Source organism: Panthera onca, chromosome C1 (assembly GCF_046562875.1).
Source record: "Panthera onca isolate mPanOnc1 chromosome C1, mPanOnc1 haplotype 2, whole genome shotgun sequence".
Taxonomy (NCBI): domain Eukaryota; kingdom Metazoa; phylum Chordata; class Mammalia; order Carnivora; family Felidae; genus Panthera; species Panthera onca.
In genome coordinates this window covers 206106886-206133708 of record NC_138346.1, presented here as the reverse complement: position 1 = coordinate 206133708, position 26823 = coordinate 206106886, and the positions used below count along the sequence as shown (strand labels likewise).

The window sequence follows — 26823 nt, the reverse complement described above, 5'->3', positions numbered from 1 at the left end:
TTGGGATTTTCTCTCTTTCTGCCCCTCCCCTCTTCATATGTACTCTCTCTCAAAATAAAAGAAATAAACTCTAAAAAAAAAAAAAAAAAAAAAAAAAAAAAGAAAGAAAGAAAGAAAGAAATTTCGAGTGTGTTATCCAAGGTAAATAAGTAAATGATACCTCCAGAAAGTATTCTAACTTTGCTTTAAAAGACAATTCTACAATTTTTGGCATCTGCTGACCTTTTAGTGAAAGTTTAGCTGGGATTAACAATTTAAAGCAACTGGCTGAAGGGCCCCTCCCTGGCTGGCTATATCAGTGGAGCATGTGTCTCTTGATCTCAGAGTCATGAGATCAAGCCCCACGTTAGGGAGTAGAGATCATATAAAAAAATAAAATCTTTGAAAAGTTCATCATAACTTTCAAATAATGAAAACGCAATAACATCAATGGGAAAAAAAAACCAATTTTTTACTGGATGAAGAGGATAGTTTGCAATCTTCCAATATGGTAACCTAATTATACCCATCTCTATAACTGACATTAAGGTTCCAGATCAGGTCAATTTCCCTTTTCACTATAGTTCTACTCAGTCTGGCCACAAATTGAAAATTATGACTGCGAGTATCTCACATCTATCAAATAGGTGATAACTGCATCAGATATGACCCAAGAGTTATCCATGGTTTCTCATCAAAGATAATTTTTAGCACCGTTTCAAACACTAAGTTTACATATGTACGTTTCATACTCAAACTCTGGAAGGCTGGAGTAAATTTAACGTAAAGTTAACGTAAAGTTAACTTACGTAAAATTTAACGTAAAGTTAAATTTAAAGTTAACTTTCTAATTCAAGTTTACAGTTTCAATTTAAGAATGGTGAATGGATTTCTTACTAACTCTGGCTGCACTCAAATTTGAAAACTATTTCATCGAGTTCAATTACAACATTTGGATACAGTTGTAAAATACAACATCAATTTCATTCTTTATCAAATTAAAGAAAGTGACCAAGTGTTAAGAAATTCATATTCTCAGTGGCAAGGCTTATTGGTTTTAGGGAATCTTGACACTTTATTCTCAACAGTTGGTGTTGGTTGAAGCATAAGCTTCAGACTATCAAGATTCTAAATACACCATTGAGATGTATGACTTATAAAAACATAAAGAAATGTCCTCTCCTTCTATACTTCAAAAAGTTGGGTGAGAATTTCATCCTCTCACAGCTAGAGTACTACAGAAAGGAAGAACAGCCCATTTTCCTTTCCACAGAGGATGCTGAAAATTTGCATCCTGGCCATTTTTGACCTTATTCAAAATTTTCACAAATATCTTCAACACTGGAGCCATCTAAGACAACACACCTACAATTAACTGAAAAAGCAGCATGTGAATTACCATTCAGGCACAAGTTCTTTCATTCGTTAATAGCACCACTCCTGGCAACACAAATTGCTGGTTCCCTGTCAATACTGGGATTGTATCATTGCTCTTAAAATGATTATTAATAAAAGAATTTCTTTTCCTTTAGCTTGAAATTGCTCTTTTAAACAGACAAACACATAATCAAGTTCTTCTTCTACTCAAATTGTATGTACGCCAAGAGCAGATTCACATTCTACAAATTTTCATGTAAATGCAAAGCACACATAACATCTGATGAAGCCACACACAGAAGTGATTCCTCTTTCACTATGTCCACCATTGTGCCATTAGCAGTATGTGATTTTACCAGAGGCACTGATAAAGGAAGTTTGGCAATTGCTCACTTGGCTTTCTCTCAGAGGGTTATTTCACTCTTTATGCCTGGTTTTACAAATTTCCTAGGAATGATATACCTAACTTGTACCTGGTGCTGCTGTGAAGGGCGCAGCTGTGAAAGCTGCTGCTGTGCTTTTTATTGCTTTTCTGCATTTCTAATGACACAATTCAACAAGTTTACTGATCAAGTCATTCTGGAATAACCTGTTTCATTTACTACTATACTTTCTTGAAAAATAACACAAATATTTGAATAGGAACATTCTATAAACAAGTTTCATGACATCAAATGAAGAGAGAACTCAGGACAGATCAGTGAAATATCATTTCAGTGGTTGTCACTGGTTTTTCATCTCCTTTCTCTTGTAATACCTTCAAAGGTATCACAAAGACTTACTTCTCCAAGGATATATACATGAATAATTTATATTGAAGCTGCTATCAGTTCACTGTCCAAGTTTACTTGCATTCTCATTTTCATTACTTTTATGTTTCTTCTTTTTTTATTCTTTAATGTTATTTATTTGCTTACTTGCTTATTTTTTGAGAGAGAGATAGAGTGAGTGGGGAGGGGGCAGAGAGAGGGAGGCACAGAATGGGAAGCAGGCTCCAGGCTCTGTGCTGTCAGCCACAGAGCCTGATGCAGGGCCCGAACTCAAGAGCCAGGAGATCATGACCTGAGCTGAAGTCAGCTGGGCATCCGACTGAGCCACCCAGGCACCCCTTCATTACTTTTATGTTTCAATGAACACTGATCCCTTTATATTAACTTAGGGAAATAAGAACACAACAGAAACAACTAGCAAAAGATGTTAACTGTTAACAGAATGCCAGTAAAGACAAGCCAATCAAAATAGTCTTTGTGCTTCAAACATAACCTTTAAGTCCATAATAACTATTTAAGAAACAGTGATGTGGATAATTAAAGATAAAAATCTGAGAGTAAATTCCATTACAAGACAGGACACACTAACACAGCATCATAGGATCAGATGTGATCATTTTTAAAATATAAGTATGTAAAAAACTAACAAGGATTTTTAATTTTTGCCACATACGGCAATGAACTTAAGCCAAGGAAAAGAATTAAAACAGAAAACATTTATAGCTCTTACTATGTTTTAGGCACTATTCTGAGCACTTTACATATAACTCTGAGATGAAAGGTTATTCCTCCTAAGACTCCTCCTTCACCTGAAACAAATTCTGACATAAAGCCTAATAAATTCAATACTGTGCATGTGTGTGTGTGCACATGTAAATCTGATTGAAAAAGTTGCCACAACCTTCCAAAGGGCTATTAGATAATACCAAATTTTATTTAAAATTTTCTTTAATTTTAGAGATAGAACGCAAGTGGGATACAGGGCAGAAGGAGAGAGAGAGATGGAGAGAGAGAGAGAGAGAGAGAGAGAGAGAGAGAGAGGAGAAGGAGAGAGAGGGAGAGGGAGAGGGAGAGGGAGAGAGAGACAGAGACAGCGACAGAGAGAGAGAATACCTCAACCAGGCTCCACGCTCAGGGTGGAGCCCAATGCAGAGCTCGATTTCAAGACTCTGGGATCATGACCTGAGCTGAAATCAAGAGTCAGATGCTCAACCAACCGAGCCACCCAAATGCCCCTGAAATTATTTTAATTTTATTCCAGTATAGTTAACACACAGTGTTATATTAGTTTTAGGTGTAGAATATAGTGATTCAAGAATCTTATATATTACTCAGTGCTCATCATGATCTACTCTTCATCTTTTTCCCCCTCTCTCACCCATCCCCCCACCAACCTCCCCTCTGGTAACCTCTGTTCTCTACAGTAAAGAGTTGGGGATTTTTGCTTTGTCTTTTTTCTTTCTTTTTCCCTTTGTTTCTTAAATTCCACATGAATTCTTGTCTTTCTCTGACTTATTTCACTATTCATTCTGCTCTCTAACTCCACTAGTGTTGTTGCAAATGACAAGATTTCATCTTTTTATGGCTAAATTAATACTCCACTATACATACACACCACATCTTCTTTATCCATTCATCCATCAATGGACGCTTGGGCTATTTACAGAATTTGGCTATTGTAAATAATGCTGAGGGGCACCTGGGTGGCAAAGCGTCTGACTTCGGCTCAGGTCACAATCCCACAGTTCTTGAGTTTGAGCCCTGCGGCAGGCTCTGTGCTGACAGCTCCGAACCTGGAGCCTGCTTCGGATTCTGTGTCTCCCTCTCTCTCTGCCCCTAACCCACTCACACGGTCGCTCTCTCTCAAAAATAAACAAACGTTAAAAACAGTAATGCTGCAACAAACCTAAGTGTGCCTATATATACTTTTAGAAAGAAGGAAAAAAATAATCCCAAGCAGTGCAGAGCCCAATGCGGGGCTCAGTCCCAGGAACCATGAGATCATGACCCAAGCTGAAATCAACAGTCAGAGGCTTAACTGATTGAGCCACCCAGGCATCCTCTTACCACATTTTAAATAAGCTTATCCATTTGACACACAGTTCCATTTCAAGGAAAAGATATATTCATAAGGGCAAAAAAAAAGTGGGGGGGAACATGCTGAATTTCCATGTTTTTCTAAGGAATAAGTTAAGTATGTTATAGTCAGTAATGAGAGACTATAAATGCAGCCTACTTATATAGTTATGTTTGATATATAACATAGAACATGTTCATAAATGTATAAAGATAAGATGTCTTCCTAAGCAAACTTAGTTTAGCATCAGCTGCTTCTGAGGAATGGGAGTTGGAAGGAAAGTATAGGATAAAATCTGTGGTTTTATTTTATATAATTCTGTATTACCTGTTTTTCGTTTTTCAAGAATCAAAAGAATTGATTACTTTTATAATAATTACACAATGAAAATAACCTCTATCCTTCACGTTCCTCTTCACATCACAGAAAAAACAAAGCGAAGCAGAAAATACAGTAGGAATTCTGTATTTTGAAAGTTCTATATATTTTTGGAACACAAAATGTCGTCTCATAAATCACAATTAAAACTAAAGCAACAATATTTATTGAAATCTAGCACAAAGGAGTCACTATATATAGCTATGGGCTATGTACATAAATGAGGGTGAGGATATATTGTTGCGGGCTTTTTAACCTTCAAGAACTTCCCAATTTAACCAATAAAAGATAGAGATATAAAAACAATTTATTCAGCCATAGGCTATAATCTTTTACACTCATTAAAAAAGATATAGAGCAGGGCGCCTGGGTGGCTCAGTCGGTTAAGCAGCCGACTTCGGCTCAGGTCATGATCTCGCGGTCCGTGAGTTCGAGCCCCGCATCGGGCTCTGTGCTGACAGCTGAGAACCTGGAGCCTGTTTCAGATTCTGCGTCTCCCTCTCTCTCTGACCCTCTCCCATTCATGCTCTGTCTCTCTCTGTCTCAAAAATAAACGTTAAAAAAACAGTTAAAAAAAAAAAGATATAGAGCAACGTTTAATGATGTGGAATGAATGGTACCAAGAATGTTGAAAGTAGCACGCATATGGATAGAAGGTACTGGTAGCATTTCAAATCAGTAGGAAAATGCCCAGAATTACTTAATAAATTGTGTGGGGAAAGATGAATATATACCGTCAGCTCATAGCACCAAAAAAATTCCATATTAATTTAAAATGTTGGAACGTAGGGGCTCCTGGGTGGCTCAGTCAGTTGGATCTCCGATTTCAGCTCAGGTCATGATCTCGCAGTTTGTGGGTTCGGGCCCCATGTAGGGCTCTGTCCTGACAGCTCAGAACCTGGAACCTGTTTTGGATTCTGTGTCTCCTTTTCTCTCTCTCTCTCTCTCTCTCTCTCTGCCCCTCCCCCGCTTGTGCTCGTGCTCTTTCACTCTCTCTCTCCTCTCTCAAAATTAAATAAATAATTTTTTAAAAATAGAAGTAAAAATAAAATGTTGGAATGTAAAATATTAAACTCTAAAAGTGCTAGAGACAAATCTTTTTGTATCATTCAGAGCTGGGAATACTTTTTAAAATCTGAATAAAAAGACTACCTACAGCAACACCAATAATTTACTTAAAACAGACAATTGTTGGGGCGCCTGAGTGGCTCGGTTGGTTAAGCGCCCAACTTCGGCTCAGGCCACAATCTCCCATCTCACGAGTTCAAGTCGCGCACCGGGCTCTGTGCTGGCAGCTCGGAACCCGGAGCCTGCCTCGGATTCTGTGTGTCCCTCTCTCTCTCTCAAAAATAAATGAACACTAAAAACATTTTAATGAATAAAATAAATGTACAGCAATGCTAATTATATGCACATTGTACAAAAGATCCATGGGACTTTTTCGTCTTGCAAAACTGGAACTCTATAACCACTACTTCCATTTAAGTGTTATTTATACACATTTAGTCACTTAGAATTTAAACTTAAATAGCCAGATATGACTAGTTGATACCATACTGCACAACACAGGTGTAGAAAGCTGTTAATTCCAAAATCTTACTCTTCTCGTGTCTAACATTGTATCTTTACAAACGTCCACAACTCTGTTTTCACAGAAGTGAGATAACATCCAACAAACAAGAGCACAATATAAAAACACTGGAAAAAGAAGAAGAGACCCATACACAGTCTTAAGCATATTACTGGTTTTCCTCAGCTAAATAAAGGCTGAAGTTCTTTGCCACAGATTCTCAGTGTGGACTGCTGATCCCTGGGCATCCCTGAGACCTTAATTAGAGGGTCCGTGAGGTAAAAACCTTTCCTCATATTAATGCTAAGATATTATTAGCCTGTGCTAATGACACAGAAAAGCAAGGTGGGTAAAACTACTGGTGTCTTAGTAAACGTCAAGGAAATGGCAATCTTGGTCCCTTCGCTCCCACATTCACTATGCACTCATTTAAAGAAATAAAGTCAGTACTTAATGTCATTTACGAGAACGAAAAAGTTATGAGTTTTTATTTTCAGATTTATAAATTCACCTGGAGTTTGAAAAATACAGAAAGTTTCCCTACACATGCTCTTTACCTAGTTTTCTGTAATAGCAACAAATACCTACAGTACAACAAATCTATAAAAATGGCATTGAAATAACCCATCAACCTTCTTCATAATTCACCAGTTTTTTGTACATACACATTTTTTTGTGTATTTAGTTCTTGGTAATTTTGCCACACGTATAGATTTGTGTCACCACCACTACGGACACAACGCAGGAAAGTTCTTTACAAAGATCCCTCAGACTGCCCCATAGTAGCCACAGGCACATTCTTGCCTTCTTCCTTCTTCCTTCACCTCTCATGCACCTAACTCACAGTAACCACAAATCTATTCTCCAACTCTATCATCTGGTCATGTATAGATGTTATAAAACTGGAACCATATGATAAAAAAGCTTCAGCACATGTCATTATAATACTTGGTGTGACTAAACAAGATGAGAAATAAAGCACTTCCAGAGCATATACCAAAGTAAGATGGTTCTATTAAGAAACAGCACTTACTCCACTGCTTGCATTACAAGCTGAACTACACGCAACGCCATTTTACTTGAAAGAGTAAATAACAGACAAGTATGCTTGTAAAGACTTTGGTACGTGGCAGACACTTTATTAAAAGTGAACAAAACGAGTCTGTCACATCGAGGAAAATGAAAAGGATTTGTTACCAATAATAAAGTTAAAGTTAAGAAATAAAAATTAGACTACTGAAAATATGTATCTGTCACCATGAGCTTGGCGCCTCCCAATGTGTAAGACTTTATGAGGAGAATGTGATTTTTTAGACTGTCTAATACAAATTATGTGTATAACTCAGTGAAGCAATATTTTTCAAATGACCAATATGTGATGTTACAAAATCATATAACACTAAATAATTAATTCAAGTACAAGACAGACCAGCAGGTTTTAACATACCAGAGTACCAAAAGTTCAATAATATGGATTCAGATTCAACAATGTAACGAATGTTTAAGAAATTACCATTTACTGAGTTTAACACAGCATCAAAGGATTATCACACATTTCTGAAAAAACTTGCATAAAATGTCTCCCTTTCCCAACTACACACCTGTGTAAGACTGTATTTTCTTCATATACTTCAGCTAACTAATATATTGCAACAAGTAGAGCACAGAACCACATATGAGATTCCACCTCACTTCTTTTTTTTTCCTTGAAAACAATATTTTATTTTGTTTTATTTTCAATATATGAAGTTTATTGTCAAATTGGTTTCCATACAACACCCAGTGCTCATCCCAAAAGGTGCCCTCCTCGATACCCATCACCCACCCTCCCCTCCCTCCCACCCCCCAACAACCCTCAGTTTGTTCTCAGTTTTTAAGAGTCTCTTATGCTTTGGCTCTCTTCTACTCTAACCTCTTTTTTTTCTTTTTCCCTTCTCCTCCCCCATCCATGGGTTTCTGTTAAGTTTCTCAGGATCCACATAAGAGTGAAACCATATGGTATCTGTCTTTCTCTCTATGGCTTATTTCACTTAGCATCACACTCTCCAGTTCCATCCATGTTGCTACAAAGGGCCATATTTCATTCTTTCTCATTGCCACGTAGTACTCCATTGTGTATATAAACCACAATTTTTTTATCCATTCATCAGTTGATAGACATTTAGGCTCTTTCCTTACTTTGGCTATTGTTGAGAGTGCTGCTATAAACATTGGGGTACAAGTGCCCCTATGCATCGGTACTCCTGCATCCCTTGAGTAAATTCCTAGCAGTGCTATTGCTGGGTCATAGGGTAGGTCTATTTTTAAAAATTTTTTGAGGAACCTCCACACTGTTTTCCAGAGTGGCTGCACCAATTTGCATTCCCACCAACAGGGCAAGAGGGTTCCCGTTTCTCCACATCCTCTCCAGCATCTATAGTCTCCTGATTTGTTCATTTTGGCCACTCTGCCCGGTGTGAGGTGATATCTGAGTGTGGTTTTGATTTGTATTTCCCTGATGAGGAGCGACGTTAAGCATCTTTTCATGTGCCTGTTGGCCATCCGGATGTCTTCCTTAGAGAAGTGTCTATTCATGTTTTCTGCCCATTTCTTCACTGGGTTATTTGTTTTTCGGGTGGAGATTCCACCTCACTTCTATTAAGCCAGGTATTACAAAGATTTGCAAAACTGTAAATAATACAACTTTTCTCATCAATATTTTTGTCTTGGAAAATATTTGCACATAAGAACATATTATTGATCTCCACAATAAGTGAACTTTATTTCTATGTTAAAGTAAATACTTTTAAACTCCTCCGTTTTAACTCCTAACATTGCAAATATTAATAGATGAAACATGAAAAAACATACTGCAAATCCCAAGAGTTATTTAAGAGTATAAAGAGGCTCTGAACCAAAACATTTGAAAACACTGACCTAGATTAAGGCTAAGGTTATTACTTGGCAATCAAAAAGAATGAAATTTTGCCATTTGCAACTACATGGATGGTACTAGAGGGTATTATGCTAAGTGAAATTAGAGAAAGTCAAATATCATATGACATCACTCATATGAGGACTTTAACAGATACAGATAACAGATAACAGGACAGAACATATGAACACAAGGGAAGGGAAGCAAAAATAATATAAAAACAGGGAGGGGGATAAAACATAAGAGACTCTTAAATATGGAGAACAAACAGAGGGTTACTGGAGGGGTTGTGGGAGTGGGGACGGGCTAAATGGGTAAGGGGCACTAAGGAATCTACTCCTGAAATCACTGTTGCACTATATGTTAATTGGGATGTAAATTTAAAAAATTAAATTAAATTAAAAAAAAAAAGACTAAAGTTGACAGTGGTCCTCCTCTTGCTATGAAAATATTAAACACACACTCCATTTCCCTATCCTTAAGTTTTTCCTAAAAACAAAAACAAAAAAACACAACAAAAAAACACTTGCCATTCCTGATGACTGCGGAACAATTTTTTACTCTCTCCTATCTCCACAAGCATTTTACTGTGAACCTAAAATACTTGATCATCCACTGTTTCCAGGCACCTTCAATCTTGTCAGAACTGTGTTCCTTGGCTCTACACAACCACACTCAAAAGGATAGGAAATGGAGTGGTGTTTTTGCCTGCCCTTTACCAAACCCCTCCCTTGGCATGGCACAGTCTGGAGGAAGCCACCCGACTGCCAGTTTCTCCCTTGGGACAGAGAGAAAAAATGGAACTTGCTCATAACGTTCTGACTTGGCTTACCTAGCGGTTGCCTACGAAACTGGTTTCTATCTCGCCATACTCAGAGCACTGATGGGAACAGTGGCATAGTGTGAATATCAGGTTGGAGTCCCGCAGAAAGCAGTCACACTAGCTGAGCTAACTGAGAACTGCAGGGAAACTTCAGACCTGTAGGCATCGGGGGCAGGAGATACCAGGCAGAGAAGACCCTTCAGGAATTTACAACATTTAATAGTAGCCATGGATATAGTAGAACTGGAGGAAAACCACACACACAGGCCCAAGGAAGATGTATGAACAGAAAATGCTTGTGAAGATCTTTAAGCCTTCATGCTGGACTGGTGAGTGACGGCCTTCCCCTGCAAGGACCCAGGCGGCAAATACTAGGAGGTGTGGCCGTTTTTCAAATGTTCAATTGATAAGGCATACACATAAACAGGGGAATACTGCGCATTCAAATGAATAAATCTCTAGAAACTAACCTTAGAGAAACATAGACTTTGGAGTTACTTAAAACAGTCTTGAATAGGCTCAATAGAATGAAGGAAAACACAGAGACCTAAGAAAACCAGGAAAACAATACATAAACAAAATGAGAGCACCAACAAAGAGAAATTGTAAAAAAGAATCACAATCTGGGGTAGAAAGACCCAATAACTGAATTTTTAAAATTCACTAAAGGGATTCAATAGCAGACTTAAATAGGCAGAATAAAGAATCAGTGACCTTGAACAGAGGACCTTTGAAATTACTAAGTGTGGGAAGGGTGAGGGGGCAGGTAGGAGGAAGAGGAGGAGAAAAGTGAAGAGAACCTAAGGAACCTATTGAAAAAAATCAATAGGGAGAAAAGTGAAACGGGCAGAAACCATATTTGAAAAAATAATGGCTGAAAATACCCTAAATGCAAAGAAAGACAAGACATAAAAATACAGGAAGCTCAATAAACTCCAAATGAGACACATTATATAATGAAACCGTTGAAAGAAAAAACCTACCAGATGAAAATTCTACGTCCCTCAAAAATGTCCTTCAAAAATAAGAGAAATTTACAGATGAACAAAAGCTGGGAAAGTTCATTACAAGACTTGTCCCACAAGAAATGTTAAAGGGAGTCCTTAAAGTGAAAACAAAAGAAATACTAGGCAGTAACTGGAAGCCACAGGAAAAAATACAGAGTTCTCTAGTAAAGTTAAATTCACGGGCAAATATAAATATCTATATTATTGTTCTTCTGCCTCGTAACTCTATATTACTTTGTAAGATTTAAAAGACAAAAGCATAAAACTAATTATAAATCTGTTAATGGATACACAATATAGAAAGATGTTATCTGTGTCACCAATAACAGAAAATCGGGAGGAGGCAGAGGTGTAAAGAAGTAGAATATTTGTAATTTGTAAGTTAAGTTGTATCGGTTTAAAATAGATTGCTGTAACCTAAGATGTTACATATAATTCCCATGGTAATCAGAGAGAAAATATCTACAGAATTTACACAAGAAGGAAATGAGAAGGGAATCAAAACATGACACTACAAAAACTCAACTAGAAAGACAGCAAGGGGAAAATGATTTGAAAAAATAGTAAGAGTTATGTCATAAAGAAAATTTTAAATGGGGCGCCTGGCTGGCTCAGCTGTAGAGCATACCACGCTTGATCCCAGGGTTATAAATTCAAGCCCCATGCTGGGTATAGAAATTACTTAAAAATATAATCTTTTTTTTTTTTTTTAATTTTTTTTTTTTTTTTTAACGTTTATTTATTTTTGAGACAGAGAGAGACAGAGCATGAACAGGGGAGGGGCAGAGAGAGAGGGAGACACAGAATCTGAAATGGGCTCCAGGCTCTGAGCTGTCAGCACAGAGCCCGACGCGGGGCTCGAACTCACGGATTGTGAGATCGTGACCTGAGCCGAAGTCGGCCGCCCAACCGACTGAGCCACCCAGGCGCCCCAAAAATATAATCTTAAAAACAAAACCAACCAACCAACCAACCAACCAAACGAACAAAATGGCAACGTGATTCTTCTCCTAACAGTAATTACTTTAAATATAAGTGGATTAAACTCTTCAATCAGAAGACAGGTTTGGGGGGGACCTTGGTGGCTCAGTTGGCTAACCATATTGTGGTTTGTGATTTTGAGCCCACATTGGCTCTCTGCTGTCAGCATGGAGCCGGCCTAGGATCTCTCCCTCTCTCTCTGCCCCTCCTCCTTCTATAGAAGATTCCCTTTAGACCTAAGAACACATATAGATTGAAAGTGAAAAGAGGAAAAACTATTCCATGCAAGTAACAACCAAATGAGAGCAGATGTGGCTATACTAATATCAGACAAAATACACTTTAATTCAAAAATTGTTACAGGTTGTGATGAGCACCAGGTGATGTATGGAAGCGTTGAATCACTATATTGTACACTTGAAATTAATAGAACATTGTATGTTACCTCTACTGAAGTTAAAATTTTTAGAAAATTTGAAAAATTGTTATAAGACATAAAGAACATTATAATGAAGAAATGTCAAGATATAACATTTATAAACACACATGCACAAGCATATCATAACTCCTAAATTAATGAAGCAACTAGTGACAGAATTAAAGGGAGAAATAGTTCTGTAATAGGAGATTTTAACACCCCATTTTCAATAACTGACAGAACAACCAGACAGAAGATCAATAAGGAATACAGGACTTACTTTTAGAAACCAACTGGACCTAAAAGACATACAAAACGCACCATCCAACAATAGCAGAATAAATATTCTTCTGAAGTACACATGGAACATTCTCCAAGACAAACCATAAGTTTGGCCACAAAACAAGTCTCCATGAATTCTGAAAACTATTTTTCCGGATTACAATGGAATAAAACTAGAAATCAATAGCAGATGGAAAATACACAAAGATATGAAAATTAAACAGCACATTCTCCAACAACCAGTGGGTCAAAGAAAAAAATCACAAAGGAAATTAGAAAATATCTTAAAACAGATGAAAAGGCAACATATCAAAACAGAATGCAACACAAACGGCACTGAAAGAAATTTATTTACCTGTTTACATTTAAAAAAATAAAAATAAAAAAGATCTCAAATCAACAAGTTAACTTTAACTAGAAAATGAAAAAACAGGGGCCCCTGGGTGGCCCAGTAGGTTGAGCATCCGACTTTGGCTCAGGTCATGATTTCATAGTCCATGAGTTCGAGCCCCGCGTCGGGCTCTGTGCTGCAAGTTCAGAGTCTGGCGCCTGCTTTGGATTCTGTGTCTCCCCCTCTCTCTGCCCCTCACCTGCTTGCACTCTCTCTCTCAAAAATAAATAAACATTTAAAAAAACTTTTTTTAACAAAACAAGACACAATGCCTTTCCTCCGTTTCAGTGAAGGAAAAAAACCCCAAATTCTTACCTTTTATTTCCAAGGAAGGAGAGTAACAAGGAGAATCAGACCAAACCAAAATACAGATCTTCCTACCTCCCAAAGCGAGAGGTATTATTAGAAAATAAAAACAGCCCCATGTCCCTGGACATTGAGAAACACTACAAGTGACTAAAGGAAACAAATAATTCCTCCACTACAGAGGCAAACATTGTGTCTGCACGGCAATCAGGTTCTGTGAAGTATCTATTGCAACTGCCAATTATGACAGGAACTGGAAAACTACTTTCTCTTTCGCTAAATCTGAATTTATCTCCTGTGAAATAGCTGAGCTCACTTGAAATCATTTTCTTATTTGTTCTTCAGAACATGCCCAAGCATCATGGCTGGTCCTTAGGTGTTCAAGCCCACTGAGAAACGACCAATTTGTTATTTATCTATTGGGATGAGGGCAGGTATGGGATCACACACATATGGCCAGTGAAACTGCTGGAATTACCTTCCAATGGTGTTCAAGTCAGGCCTAATTTACATGCCATAAATTAGAGGGTATCTATTCTATTATGCCATACCAGGCATATTAAATTTCTAGTGATTGTACCAAGTAAAGAGATGCCAAAATAGAAATCCTACTAAGTATTCTAACAGTGTAATACTGAAAATAAAAACTTAAATCCTCGCATGTTTACTTAATATTTTTTTGAAACACAGAAAGTGCAATAATTGCTGAATACTCCAGTCATTTTTTCATCAACCATAAAAAGGTTATGTATGTATTTCCCACTTTATATAGAGCATCAAGCATCGTTAAGTAATGTAATTTTACAGGCTCCTAGACCAATCAAATATTCCCACTCACTTAAACATTATTGTACATAGAACGGTGGCATTTATTTCTTCTTCATGAATCCAGTTTCTTTTCCCTTTGGAAATAATCTCAGAGATGCAAGTTCATATGCTGCACAAATGATGTACCTCCAAGAGCAAGAACACTCAGATGTCAAAACGAATAAATCACAGTGACTCACTGCTTCCCAGACAAATGAACAGATGATGATGATTAGATACACTGAGACTTCCAAGTGCTTTCTCGTTGAGAGCCAAGCATGTAAATAGGTACACGGGGCAATAATAACAACACTGACACACTGGACACCCCAATTACAGTACGTGATGGCACAAACCTTCAATACACAGTGAGTAAAACAGGAAAATCAAGGTGAAAAGAATTACCATCATAATTTAATATTAACATAAAATCCAGCAAATATATACCACACTAACATGTCCATCTGAAAAAGATACTTACTATAACCTCACAAAAAGGAAAAAAAGTTCCTGTGTAAAATGCTAGCACATAGATACCTGAGGCACAGAAACCGTCCATCTGTCCAGAATATAAGCTCAAATGCAATTGTGCAGAATTATTTTATGGATAATTAGAAGGCTTTCTTATTTTCCTAACCTTTTATTTAAGCTTTATACCAAAGCATTCATCTTTCATTGAAAGAACTGAAACAGCACTGGCCAACAATTTACTCAAAATTATCTATAAGAAAAAGCCCTTGCCATTGGGTCTGCATTATGATTTTTCTGTCTTATGATGCCAAATGCAGTAAGAAAACAAAAATCCCCATAAGCTATTTTTAGATCATCACAGAGCTGGTTAAGTAAACATTGTGCCTGCTGTGTAATGTGACTCCTCTCATACTTACTCTGCCGAGAATAAACAGACGTCATGCACTCTCAGTCACATGAGACAGGCGTAGAAAACAGCTGAGTCACCCACCAATAATCTTCCTGCTCCCAGGAACTCCATGGAAATTTCTGTCTTACCGCAACACTTGGTGTCTTCTCCCATTCCCACTAATAAGTTACAGTTCCCTGATATGATAAAGCTCATTTTAGGAATCACATGGTCCTACCTCCACCGCAACCAATACACCAAGTGCTCCTGACAATACAAAAACAAAGACAGGCAAAAACAGGAGGCTAATTAGGCTAGCAAGCTTCAAATCAATTAGGTCAGGTCCATTTTGGAGAAAAACATGTCTCTCCAGGAGACCGGGGGGAGAAGGCAACGAACACTGCACAATCCATATAGCTTGTGCTTATGTTGAACTTGCCAACACATACCTTAGGTTTTCTTTTGGAAGCATCCTTAAATGAAGTGTTTTAAGTTCTTGACTCTTCTTAAAAATAACAATGCCTCAAGGGCAAAACTACTTCAGATTTTCTTTCCTCTGCCGATTCTAATTAGTAGTACCATCAATGGAAACCATTAAACACACAAAAGCATTTCACTCAAATTGGAATGAAATAAATAAACCGTCAAACCACACATTATTTAAAATGTAGCAATTCGACAATTTTTGATTCAGCATCAACTGGAATCCCAGAAATAAAGGTAAAGAAGACATGGTTCCTATACTCAAGGAGTTTATAAGTTACCTAACTCAACTGTAAGAGAATATAGAAAACGTTGTAAGGCATGTGAATACCAGGTCAAGAAGCAAAGCAAAAACGGTAATTCCTTCCCTGGAGAAGATTCCAGAGAGCCTTCACAGGTAACAGTTCCACAGCGGATGAATGGGTGAGGGCAATCAGCCACAGGAGGAAAAGGGGTACCATGCGGAGGCAAAACAATGAGTAGAACACAAGCATAAAGGCTTGGGAAAGCAGGGCTTATCTGCTGAACCCTGAAACCGGTCAGTAATGCCAGAGCATAGCGGCAGGTGAGGCAGGAAGCCACAGAATTAGATTGGGCCAGACTGAAAAGATGTGTCCAGATAAGTAAGGATTTTACCTTGAAAGGAACCCCAGGAGCAGTATCATTGGATCTGTTAAATAAAAAGAACTATTGCAACAGTAACGAGTCCTGGAGAAGAGATCTGCGTCAGAGATACAAAACTACTGCAAGAGTCTACCTACGTACACGATGCTTAAGAATCTGGCCTAGCACAAGGAATCAAGACAAAGGAGGCAGATTTGAGAGATAATTAGTATACTGAAATAGCATGACTTTCAGCAACTAGATATAAGAGGTAAGGAAGTTGACATTCTAAGATTTGAGGATAAGTAGCTAAGGATGCTTATAAAGCCAAAAATGACTGGGTCCCAGGCGACCCCTTGGACCTCACCTCATATCCCGAGGCACACTGTCCATATTTATTTCCCTCAAACACACCAAGGTTATTTTCACTTAATGTCTTTCTTTTCATTAGCTGTTCCCTCCCTCTTTCGATGAAAAAATGATGAAATTCAATTGTATTATGTTGAGTTTTACCTGTTGAAGAAACCCTCAGGTACAAATGCATAGAGAGCAATTAGACACATACAGAGCAAAGTCATCTACAGAGAGGGATCTAGGAATCAGCAGAATAAAACCAAAAAACAGTCCTTGCAAACAGAGGGGATGAGACCACCTAGGATAATACAAGACCAAATAACAGAAAACAACTTGAAATAAACATACTTGAAGGAGGAACTAAAAAGATAGAGCTTCTGAAAAGGTGGGACCTCTGCTCCCTTTACTGAGAGTCTATTTACTACCAGGCACATATCTAGCTAATTATACACAACCTCTATGAAGTAAATGATTGTAAAAATAAGAAAACGGGTACCTGCATGGCTCAGCAGGTGACTATAGTAGGGTTGTGAGTTCCAACCCCATACTGAGGGTAGAGTTGACCAAAAAAAGGTGGGGGTGGCGAGGGTGGCGAGGGCACCTGTGGGTCTCAGCTGGTTAAGTGTCAGACTTCAGCTCAGGTCATGATCTTCCAGTTTGACAGTTCAAGGCCCACATCGGGCTCTGTGCTGACAGCTCAGAGCCTGGAGCCTGCTTCGGTTTCTGTGTCTCCCTCACTCTCTGCCCCTCCCCCACTCAGGCTCTGTCTCTTTCCATCTCTCAAAAATGAATAACCATTAAAATTTTTTTTAAAAAAGAAGAAGAGGAAAAAGGAAAAGAGGTTCAGAGGAAATAAAGTAACTTGACCAAGGTCACATAAATAAATGGCTAAATCAGAATGTGAACTTCATTCTGCGGACACCCATGAAGTATAAGGAAACAAACACAAGTGGTGAAACAAATATCAATTAAAATAAAATTCAGAATAATGGTTACCTGTAGGGAGAAAGGAGAAGTACATGAGAGCTTCAAGCACACTGGTAATTGACTTCTTCAGGTAAGTGGTGGTCAGTTATTTTCTTATTGTACTTTCAAAGTGAACATGTTATATTAACTCTCTTATAAGATTATGTATTTCGTAATAATTTTTCAAACAGTAGGGACTTAAACAAAAGTAAGCAGAAGGATTAGAAATGGTGAGGCTGGGCTTCCACAACGCATAACGTCTGGAGCTATACGGCACATACGTACTATTCCGGATGCTGGCGGCAAAGTGCAGATAAATGCACAGTGCCGGATAGAACGGCAAGTCAGTTACGGATGAGTAAAGGATTACAGATCGGCTACATGACACCTTAGTCTAGGTTAGTCCAGCTGTACTAATATAAATTTTTTATATATTCCATCAACACAGGCATTTGAATTTCTACAGCAGAACCCTACATCCTGGGGGCCACAATAGAGGAAAACACCTGATAAGTTAGGTTGACTCAGGGATGGGGATTGGCAAAAAAAAAGAAACTAAGAAAAGAAAGGGACCTAGGGATTAATGATTAATGATAGGATCAAGACTAAACAAAAGGAATGTAAAAGCTGGAAGGGGCTTGTCACACTGAGAATCAAAAGGGATTACAGAATTTAAGGGTTGTAGGTGGCAAATAAAACTGAACAGGGAAAGGCAGAAGATGAAGGCTATGCTCAGAGAAATTTAAGATTTTCAAAAACTTAGAACCAGAAAAATTCTAGGCACAGACCAGATCTAGACTGGTCCTCTTCAACAGAAATACAAGCCATATGAGTAATTTAAAATTTTCTGGTAGCCACATTAGAAAAAGTACAAATAAACTGGCAAAATTAATCTTAGTAATATGTTATTTAACCAAATATACCCATAATTTCAACCTGTACGCATTATAAAAACTGAGACATTTGGTTTATTTTATAATTTCTAGCACTTCTCAATTTGCACTAGCTGTTTCCTGTGCTCAAAAGCCCCAGGTGGCTCTAGTGGCTATCATATTGGACAATGCAGGTCCAGACTTTTTGAAAAAATATGGGTTGTTCTATTATGTATCCACATATGGTTGCTCTGAGGAAGTGAAAAAAGGGAGGCTGAATCCAAGAGTCCACAGCAATGGTTGTAAAGGCCAAAAATGAATTCTAGAAGTCTTCAAGGTAGATGGCAGAAAGCAAAGTGGACAAGTAAATTCTGAACCAAATGCTAAAATCCTCAAATGGGGAAATCTGCCTAGCACAATTAGGGGTGATATCAATAAGAGAGCAGTATATGCATTTACTGCACATGTCAAGGGCAAGGACCCAGAGAGAGTAGTGAAGGGTCAGAACAGTGCTCATTAAGCCTGCCTCCCAAAATATGAAGAATATAAGAAAACAAGTAAGATCCACTTGAAGGATTCCTAGGAAAGTAAGTTACCTAAATTTCAGAGAGTAAGGAGACAGAGGGAGGGTGAGAATTCAAGGAAAGGGTGGTAAGGAAGAAACATGATAACAGGACATTCCCAGCAGGTTCACTAGCAGAGACTCTACAGGCACTCTGCTATGGAATAAAATTATAAGCAGATAAGCAAATAAATAGTAGACAGCAAGTTTCCTGATTCTAGGCCTATTCTGGACCTTAAAGAATAGTCATGTAAATTTTGGAATATTTAAGTCACATAAACCTTGGCATATTTAATCATCTCAGAATTAAGTGGCTTAAATACAGAACTGGAAGTCTGTAAGGAAAATATCTTGCTTTAACTTTGTAAGATGACCTTTTCCAAAAAAAACCATTTGTGCCTAGCACACGGTATGAACTATGCAAATATCTGGCATCCATATATTTGTGGGAAGAATGGCCTACTAAGAAAATTTTGCTATTTACTCAACCACATCATCTTAATAGTAAACTCTGGTAAGTAGAAGGCCATATAGTCAATAAAACAGCTTTTAAAAAGGTTTAGGAGCGCCTGGGTGGCTCAGTCGGTGAAACGTCCAACTCTTGATTTTGCCTCTGGTCATGATCTCACAGTTACAAGAGTTATAAGAGTGAGCCCCACATTGGGCTTTGCACACCGACCACCCAGAGCCTGCCTGGGATTCTCCCTCTCCCTCTCCCTCTCTTTCCACCCCTCCCCTGCTCACCCACACTCTCTCAAAATAAATAAACTTAAAAAAAAAAGAAAAATGTTTAAAGAAGAAGGGACCTGGGTGGCTCAGTTGATTAAGTGTTCAACTCTTGAGTTTGGCTCAGGTCATGATCTCATGGTTTCTGAGTTTGAGCCCCCAGATGGGATCCACGCTAACAGCATGAAGCCTTCTTGGGATTCATTCTCATTCTCTCTCTCTCTCTCTCTCTCTCTCTCTCTCCCTCCCTCCCTCCTTCTCCCCCTCCCCCTCCCTCTCCCTCCCTCTCTCAAAACACATAATAAACATTAAAAAAGCTTTCAAGAGGGGCTCTTGAGTGGCTCAGTTGGTTAAGTGTCCCACAACAGCTCAGGTCATGATCTCCCTGTATATGAGTTCAAGCCCCGTGTCGGGCTCTATATGGAGAGCTCAGAGCCTGGAGCCTGCTTCAATTCCTGTGTCTCCCTCTCTCTCTGCTCCTACCTCACTCATACTCTGTCTCTCTTTCTCTCTCCCTCTCTCAAAATAAATGTTAAAAAAAAAAAAAGTTTCAAAGAGAACTCAAACCACATAGATCCTATTTACCACAATATAGCTATATGGACTCCTGTATCTTAAGTCACCTCTAACATTGTCTTATAGCCATAACACTGGGCACCGGCATTGTCCTGTAAAAAATTTAATTTCCTCCAATTTTTCATTCTCATAAAAACCCAGGAAGATAATAGAGTCAGGCAAAGATCTTCCCCTGCTTACACTCTCTCAAAAATAAATAAGCATTAAAAAAATACGTATGTTATAAATCAAAGTCTGTCTAAATCCAAAGGATGGCTCTAATAGATGACTTGGGATAAATCTGAATGAACCTTCAGCGAAAACAATACATATACAACTAATCTTCCCAAATACTAATAAATAGTGTATCATCTCTCCTCTATACCACTTTTTTTTTTTAAGTTTTTTTGAGAGAGAGAGAGAGAGAGAGAGAGAGAGAGAGAGAGAGAGAGAAAGCTCATGAGCAGAGGAGGGGCAGAGAGAGAGAGGGAGAGAGAGAATCCCAAGCAGGCACCACACTGTCAGGGCAGAATCCAATGAGGAGCACAAACCCACAAACTGTGAGATCATGACCTGAGCCAAAATCAAGAGTGGGATGCTTAACTGACTGAGCCACCCAGGCACCCCCACCCCACTTCTCCCATTCCTGTCTTGAGGCAAAACAATTCTTGCCTTGATGTTGATGTAGTTAGGAAAACATTTCATCTGTTACAATAAATGTTTTATGATACTGATTTACAATAAGGGAGAAAACAGATAAACTTTACAGAAATGCCATGTCATCATTTCAGGTATGATTTTCAAATTTTTTCATCTTGAACCCTATAAAAGGGTTAATTCTAATAAAAGACTGAACAACAATAGATCAGATACCACTTTTAATTTCTTTTGCTAAGGATTCTACAGACCACTGAACGAACAGCAGAAAGAGAAGACCGTAAAGAACCAGTGAGAGGCCATAATACACTTCACAAAATAAAACAGAGCACGCATAAACCAGAACTGTGCACTTGGACTTTTTCCCAAACACATCATAATGCAAGGAGGATTGCTTCTCAAAGCAAATAACAGATGTGCTACTAGGACAGAATTTTTCCTTTTCCTGTACTGTAATGTTTGCCTGACAGTTAACACTGCTAAATGATTTCTGGAAAAGTTCACAGATGAACCTCACTATGTTTGTAGGTAATATCAAGGTCATCACCATGGCGTTCTGAGGAGTTACCCTGGGATTTCTAAACCACTTTAAATATCAGCTTTGCCTGAGGTGTAAGTTGTGTTTGTTTGTTTGTTTGTTTTTTTAAACAATTCTGCTGGGGAAATAAATAATATAGTCAAATAAAAAATAGTCAAACTAATAAACTCTTTTACAATATAAGACAACAATATTTAATGATATAAGTGCCTATGTAGCAAGGTCTGATTTTCAGCACTGATGAACAGTTATGAGATGATAGTAAAGGGTTTAGAAAAAGTCCCAGATGGTTCCCAGAGGCAAGGGGGGGTGGGGGGGGATGGGAGAAACAGGTGATGGGGATGAAGGACAGCACACGATGTCATATATACCAGGTGATATATGGAAGTATTAAATCCCTCTATTGTACACCTGAAACTAATAAAACACTATATGTTAACTAACTGGAATTTAAATAAAAACGTTAAAAAAAAAACCCGCAAGAGTGGGTAAATAAAAACAAATTTAAAAAACGTTAAATATTCCAAAACTATCGTAGCATAGGAGATGCCAATGTACACTTACTGGGATTTCAGGGGCTCTACGTTCATCATCCGACTGAACTCTCACACCAGCCTGTGTTGTGGGGCAGGCACACTTTGTTTTATTGCCCTTCACATTACTGAACTTGGCAAATACTGCTTTTTTTTTTGTAAACAGAAGGTTTGTGGCAGTGCTGCATCAAGCAAGTCTAACAGTGCTTATGCTCACTTTGTGTCTCTGTGTCACTTTTTGATATTACAGTATTTCAAACATTTTCATTATTATATTTGTTATCATGATCTGTATGAGTAATTACGACTCACTGAAAGCTCAGAAAATGGTTAGCAATTCTTCATAGGAATAAAGTGTTATTTTTAATCATTTTTAAAATTTTTATTTATTTTGAGAGAGAGCACGAGTGGGGGAGGGGCAGAGAGAGAGAGAGAGAGAGAGAGAGAGAGAGAGAAAGAACCCCAAGCAGGCTCCACACGGCCAGCCCCGAGCCCAGCATGGGGCTTGAACCCACAAACCACGAGATCATGACCTGAGCTGAAAACAAGAGTTCAACACTCAACCTACTGAGCCACCCAGGAGCCCCTAAAGTCTTTTCAAAAAAAATTTTTTTGGGGGCGCCCGGGTGGCTCAGTCGGTTGAGCGTCCGACTTCAGCTCAGGTCACGATCTCACGGTTTGTAAGTTCGAGCCCCGCGTCAGGCTCTGGGCTGATGGCTCAGAGCCTGGAGCCTGCTTCCGATTCTGTGTCTCCCTCTCTCTCTGCCCCTCCCCCATTCATGCTCTGTCTCTCTCTGTCTCAAAAATAAATAAACATTAAAAAAAATTAAAAAAAAATTTTTTTTTTTTTTAATGTGTATTTATTTTGAGAAACCGACAGACAGAAAATGAGTGGGGGGATGCAGGGAGAGAGGACAACACAGAATCTGAAGCAGGCCCCAGGCTCTGAACTGTCTGCACAGAGCCTGATAAGGGGCTCAAACTCATGAACCATGAGAATACGACCTGAGCCAAGGTCAACCAGGTCGAAGCTTAACCAACTGAGCCACTCAAGCACCCCGCCCCTGAAGTCTTTTTAAGTTAAAGTTATATCCATTGTTTGTTTTAGACAATTCTGTGTGTGGCACACTTAACAGACTACATATAATATAAACATAATTTGTATAGTCCTGGGAAAACCAAGAAGTTCCATTTGGAGGGAGGTTTAACATCCAAGTTCTTATAATTTTTTTTAAGTTTATCTATTTACTGGGGAGGGATTCACAGGGGCAGAGAGAGAGAAGGAGAAGGAGAAGGAGAGAGAATCTCAAGCAGGCTCTACACTGTCAGCACAGAGCCTGACGACACAGGGCTCAGTCCCACAAACCGTGAGATCATGACCTGACCTGAAACCAAGAGTCAGACGCTTAACTGACTGAACCACCTAGGCACCCCACAAGTTATCATAATTAATAAGAGGTAGAACTGGGATTCATAACCAGGTCTGTGTTTTTAAAAAGAAGCTTCATTTGTGCTCGCTTCGGCAGCACACACACTAAAACAAAAAACTTCACTTGAGTGTCCAACTTCAGCTCAGGTCACTCAGCAAACTGAGAATTCGCTCCTGTGGTTTATAGTGCGGATGTGGGGGTGGAGCTCCTTGCCTCAGAAAAAAATATGGGAAGAGTCCAGGATCAATCTCTTTTTTTAAGTTCCACTGATAGAGAAAATCTTGCTAGGACTCGATCACTGTTCAACTGGTGGGCTATCCTCGAGGACTCTTCAGAAATGCTCCAGCAGAGAGCAATCACCTCTGAACGGAATCTCTTCTCAACATCAGACACATGATTGTTAGAAAATTTAAAGGAATCTATTTTAAATGCTATCTCCCACAAACGCTGCACTTCCTTAATTGCGGCTTTTGGACATTTTTAAATGAATGTTTTAGGCAGTTCAACTGTTCATTAGGTCATAATACGGGTCTCATTCTACATTCACACGATCCAATCACTCTTTCTTACCTCAAAAATAGATCTTCAATGAGCATTACCCTACACACATTGAAGTGTACTCTGTATTATTCAACACCCATCTAACGGCTACACTTTCTTGCCAGTATTCCTATTAACCAAATATTAGAAGTATTTACCATAATAAACAGAACTCTAGCAAGAGACGATTTTGACAAACTGATTTCACATCATATTCTGTAAACTGAAATAATCAGCGCAAAAAATAATGAACCTTAACTTCTCATATTACATTTCTTTAAATACCTTAACATATAAAATCAGTTACTCAGAGACAGTATATCTTTGTACCTAACCACCATGACTCTATAGAAAAGCTTATTTGTTTAATATTATGTTTAATAATATTAAATAATTTATTATTAATAATCATTTATAAAAGTAATAATTTGTTTGATTATGTTTAATATTCAGGCCAGAAAATGAAATCACTTGCTCAGAAAAGGAAATGAATACTATATTCAATATATTACTGAACTGGTTTTTAAAACCCTAAATCCCTGTCATGGTATCCTGATCAAGGACTTTTCCAGTTTAGGAATCCAATCTTAATTATTTAATTCATGACAACAGTACAGCTGGAATATTAAGAAAAAATTCCCAGACACTTCCTCAAAATAAACCTTCCTCAGAGCAAGCTCTCTAAAGATACAACAACAGAATATCAGACTCTTTTTTACTTAGTTTTGTACCTATAAAAAAAAAACTTTTGCTGAATTGTACAAAAAAGTTAACAGTACCAGTCAGGAAAAAGCTGGTCTGTTTAGCCAATTAAAGCACCACGCAAACAGCCGCAAAGTGACACCTCTGGAAAATTTCATTTAGGGCTATTTTCATCCACCAAAAATTTAAGGACTTACTTATGGTTCAGACGACTGTACTAGTTATACAAGACAATGAGTCTTGTCATTTAAAATTTGAAAGCAACTGTACTGCAGCTTCGAATCCAGGAAGACTTGGTTGTACTGAAGCCAAAAGCACCTGCAACCAATGTGCTCTTACTCTGCTTGTATTACAAGAGTCAATTATACAACACCTGTCAGAACAGAATTTTGCCCTATCATCAAAATAAATCAGAATACGTTACCAATACCGTAAAAACTATTTGAATACAGACTGTGATGCAAAGTGTATTACCAGTATGAAGTTATTAACTGTAGACACTAGATAGAAATGGTTTCTGAAAGCCACCATCCTTAAATTAAGAAACAGCCCAATTCATTATGTTTCTATCATCTAAAAGTGTTCCTTTCACTGAAAGCTGCTTCCAGCAAAGAAGACCTAAGAAGTCTCATTTAGGCACGGGTATTTCCTGTTCCACAGCTTTGGTCTCACACTGCAATTCCCTGGGCCCCGTCCCAAGCAATTAAATGCAAATCTCTGAAGAATGGGACCCAGGCATCAGAAGGTTCTAATGGCAGCCAGGATGAGAACCACTGATAACTCTTCTCATTTCTGAGCAGTGTGACATTATGTGCAACAGAAAACACTGTCTGAATTTAACACTATTGCTGTACTCTTTACACTTAGATCAACATTTAAATGCTACGGTTTGTCACCTTCCACTAGACAATGATGGACTCATGACAGAATGGCTTTCACAATCTACCTAGATCTGACAGGCTACCCGCTTTCCCACAACAGTAGCTGTACTGCTCCAAGTTCAGCTTTTCCCTATACAGCATGACAACTCAGTACCAGCTCCCCCAGGTTACTGGGCTAAAAGCACTGGTCTATCCACGAGATATCACTGAGTTCCCAGGCAGCAAAGGCATTCTACAATCTGTGTACCGCTGTCTCTGTGCTTGTAACATCTGGGTCAGCTATTCGTTACACTTCCTGTACTTTCTACATCTCGACTACTTTTCTCCCTCCATTCCTCCCATCTTCATTTAGTTTCTGATATCTTCTCCTACTTTTTCATCTGAAACGTTTCTAGCCAGAGTCCTGATTCTCTTCATTCGTCACACTGGACAGAATCTTCACTCTAGGTCCTGCTGCTTCTCAGGACTACCTCCTCCTCCACTAACTTCTTGAATTCCAAATCTAGATGTACAGCTCTACATTTAAGAATCAGAAGCTTAAATATTGTGTGGCTGAATTTTTTAAAGCCCCACGTTTGCAGCAAATTTAAGTTGTTTGGGTGACTGTTTTTACTATTTGATAAAAATAAAGTTGTAAGTGGTGGCTGTATTCCCGAAGTATTTATGAAAGCTCAGTTTGTTAAACTAAACCTAAAATAAAATACTAAAGGGAATTAGGAGAAAACAAGGAAGAAGGCCAAGAGTTGGGACCTAAGGACACTGACCTGGTCCCTTACCAATGGGACAACAGAGCTAAGGTACCTGAAGCAAACCATTTCATTTTTCCCCACTCCACTCTTCCAGCACATAAAACAGGAGTGATCACATCCATCTTTTATAGTGTTCGTGTAATGATAAAATAAATAAAGTGAATTAAGAAATGCTCTGAAAACTCTAGCCTATAGAGTCATCTATCACCAAGATATTATCTTCAAATAATCTGATAAGAGGAGTACACAATAAATACGAGTTCATACTGTTAGAATTCAAACTATATTAGGAAGGACAGCTTTTAGTGAAAATTATTTCTAAATGTTTCCACAGTCAGGCTTTCCCACCACAGTCCATATCTGCTAAGGAACTGAAATTTGGGGGGCACCTGGCTGGCTCAGTCAGTTAAGCGTCTGACTCTGGATTTCAGTTCAAGTCATGATGTAGTGGTTGGAGAGTTTGAGCCTTGCATCAGGCTCTCTGCTGTCGGCACCGAGCCAGCTTCAGATCCTATCTCTCACCCCACCCTCAATCACACACGCAGGCATGCAGTCTCTCTTGCTCTCTCACTCAAAAATAAACATTAAAGAAAAAAAAAAAAAAAAACTGACATTTTGGAGAATTTTTTATTCTGATTCCTACAGCATTAGATCTACTTTTAGAGCCTGTTGTTGCAACAGCTTCTAGTGTAAGATAGTCTTTTTCAAAGACCCTCTAGGAACAGCCACTCTT

At 38.4% G+C, this 26823-nt stretch overlaps 1 protein-coding gene across 28 annotated transcripts in view; it reads right to left on the bottom strand.

Moving 5' to 3' along the window:
* EIF4G3 (eukaryotic translation initiation factor 4 gamma 3) overlaps positions 1-26823 on the bottom strand; it is a 314094-nt gene that overhangs the window by 158946 nt on the left and 128325 nt on the right. Inside the window, exon 1 of one of the 28 annotated variants that reach the window (XM_060626678.3) lies at positions 14968-15331. The exons of 25 other annotated variants lie outside the window; for them this stretch is intronic. The gene's annotated coding sequence lies outside the window, so the exon portion shown is untranslated. Of the gene's footprint in view, positions 1-14967; positions 15332-26823 lie in introns of those variants that run through there. 2 more of the 28 variants (XM_060626690.3, XM_060626694.3) reach the window with 2 other exon arrangements.